The sequence below is a fragment of the Belonocnema kinseyi genome, chromosome 2, assembly GCF_010883055.1.
Source record: "Belonocnema kinseyi isolate 2016_QV_RU_SX_M_011 chromosome 2, B_treatae_v1, whole genome shotgun sequence".
Lineage (NCBI taxonomy): Eukaryota > Metazoa > Arthropoda > Insecta > Hymenoptera > Cynipidae > Belonocnema > Belonocnema kinseyi.
Genome location: NC_046658.1, coordinates 44,616,510 through 44,619,878, shown reverse-complemented (window position 1 = coordinate 44,619,878; position 3,369 = coordinate 44,616,510).

Genomic DNA, 3,369 nt, shown 5'->3' with positions numbered 1-3,369 from the left:
TGATTAGAAAAAAGAATTTTTTTTAATATTCGTGTTGCAAATATTAACGTTAATATCAACTTTAGGAGCAAACTGAAAAAGGTTTTTAAAAATAAAAAACGATTTCCTAAAATTTTCTGCAAAAAATGTTAAATATTTTAAAGTGAAATAATCCAGATACACTTTTTGAGGTTAGGATTCTTTTGGGTTTGGTTCTTTTGGGTTAAGTTAATTTTTGGTGAGATATTTCAAGGGTTAGGATTTTTTAGGCTAGGTTTCTTTATGATTAGGTAACTTAAGGGTTGGGTTTTTTGGTTAGGTTTATTTTGAGTATGATTTCTTCTGAATTAGGTTTTTTTTTTAAATAGGTTACGTTATTCGAAAACTCTTGATCTCGTAAACTTACTTTCTAAAACTTCGACTCACTTTTCCAAATTTCACAGAAAGCCACGTAATTTAACGAAACTTTCCGCAACTTGGATCTGCAAGGGATATAATAGTATATATGAAAAGAGAAAAATGGCTTAGAAGTCTAAATAATAATCTGATTTCAAATTTGAGTAAGTTTAAGAGATATTCCCAAATTTTAATAGATTAAAAAATAATTCAAACTTGTAAATATTTTTAAAGAATTTTGTAAGGTTTCACGAAAATCGAAAAAATTAGGTTCCTCAGAATAATTAAAATAATTTTTTATTTTAAAAAGTTAATTTTAACAGATCCTTTAAGAACATTTCAACACCTGGCAAAAGATTTCAAAAATTATCAAAGAAGAATCTGAATGATTTTACAGACAGCTTTTTTTAAATTTATAGAATTAAGAAACAATCAGGAAAAGAACGAGATTAGAAAAAAAATAATTTTGTTAATATTCGTATGCAAATTTTAAACGATGTCTTATATTGAATAACAAACTTTAAAAGGAAATTGCGAAAGCTTTTTTTAGAAATATCAAACGATTTCCTACAATTTTCTGCAAAGAGTGTTAAAGATTTTAAAGCGAAATTTTCAAGTCCGTAAGATTATCACATTTTTTTGAATATAAAAATTCGAGTAAATTCAGGAAAAATTAAGTAGAATTCAAGAAATTCAAAAATAATTTAAACTTTAGAAGATTATTAGAAATACAAATTTTGAAAGCTGTCAAAAATAAACTTCAGGAGCTTCAACTGAATCTCGAAATGTCAAGAGCATGAACAAATTTTCTTCAAATGCTTGAAAAAATGCAGAAGATTATAAGGTAATTTTTTTACACTTTGAATGACTTTTTAAAATGTTGAGAAAAATTCGAGGCAGTTGAAAATTATTTCAGGAATTTGAGACGAGTCAAATAAATAAGAAATATTAACAAATTTTAAAACATTTAAAAAAATTGATCAAATATTCCTTGATTTCTTACAAACATCTTAAACATTCCTAAACATCTTTGAATAGGACTCGAATTTTTCCTAATGTTTTGTAATATTTTAAAAAATAAAACAATTTCTTTAAGATATCGTAAAATATTTTCTGACCCATCTAATATATTTAAAAATCTTTTTTCAATTTTCTTAAAAATCTTATAATACTTATGTTTATATAAATTTAAAAACAAACTGTCAATACTTATTTTCTTGCTTTCAATTCTCAGAATTTAATTCCAACTAAAAATAAAGTGTTAAAAACTTCTAACTTATAAATAGTTATTCTAAATATTGATGTTATGTCATTATTAATATCATTTTTTATTTTGTATGGTAGTGAAAAATTGTTTTAAATTGGTGAATTGCAAGTAGTACTTACGTAAGGTAACTTCCATATTTGTATGACTACAAAAATATTGAAAATTCTTTTGTGTTAAAAAAAATGGTCTTATTTATTTAGGATAATACTTCATGTTAAAAACCCTTTTTTGTTTAGGAAACGTTTTTCATTTTTTTAACCATGATATAAAAAATTTGACGTAACGGCGATAAGGGGAAGGCCAAGAAGAAATGTTACGGTCTGTATCACATTGCGTGGGGCGGAGGCATTTTAATAACCAATTAACATATTTTTAGAATATTTTGTAATTTTTTCTGCCCTGGGTTCAAACATGGTACAAAAAAACGCCGTGAAATTTGGAATGAAAACTGTTTTTTATATATTAATTTAAAAAATGCACAATATTAATACTTTTAGAAAAATTCCAAAATATCATTTAAATATGATACACATTGAATTTTATTAAGAATATTCTTTCAAATAGTTGGTAATTTTTTTAAATTTACATGTTTTTTTACCATCTTTGGCCTTAGAAAATAGATTTCACGAATGAAATTATGGAAATATCTCCATTAGTTAGTAAAAGAATATGAAGACTTTTGCCTTCGAAATAGTACCAAAAACTTTTTAAAATGTTAACAAACGGACTACAGAGTTGGCTTTAAGCTTTTCTACCAATTGGAGAAATAAATATTTCTTTTATCTTTTTCCAGGATCTGATTTTTCCCTGAACATAAAGCAGATTAAAAATACTTAAAAACTATAAATAAGAAAGGTAAAAATTGCATGCAGTTTTTTTGTTTTTTTTAAAGCCCGCACATTTTTTAATAACCCTCCTTTCCACACCACCCGCGGAAGAAAATTTTTATAAAATAATAAATATTTGATCTTTTGGACTCAAATGGAAAAGTTAAAACTTTTTCCATTAATTATGGTTGTTTAATTGACGTCAGTTATCGTACTTGACAATTGAGGAATCCCTTTTACGCAAACAAGAAGTATGATAGTTCTTCCCTTATCGACTCTCTTTATTTTTTATTTACTTATTGTACACACACACACACACACACATGTATATATATAATGCCTCAACCAATTTTATATGTACTTTGAATAATAAAATTGTAATTCCATGAAACTTATTTCAATTGAACAATTTCAAGGCATTCATTTTTTTAGACAATTGGAAAAAACTACATATTTTAAAATAAAAAAATGTCATCCTTTCTTCACTTCAACTCATGCTACCTTAGCTCATTTTCAGAATTTTTAGATTCTATTAATACTAATTCAACTACGTATCTAATTAATGTATTAATTAATGTATTAATGATTCGAAGAGTATGATTTTTTTAAATAGCAAGTGGCTATAGGCACGATGCCTTTTATGCATGTGCATGCAGAAAGGAATGTTATTAAAAAATGTATCGGCTTTTTTAACAAACAACTAAAATGAATTTTTTACTTTTGTTATTTTTATTTTTTAAGTGTTTTAAGCTGCTTCATGTTTAGGGAAAAATCATATTTGTTGGTAGAGCAGGTCCTCTTATCAGAAGTAAAAATATATCAAATAAAGCTAAAATAGCAATAAATAATTCTATATTTGTACCGACTGTACTGTACGGTAGCGAGACATGGGCTTATCAA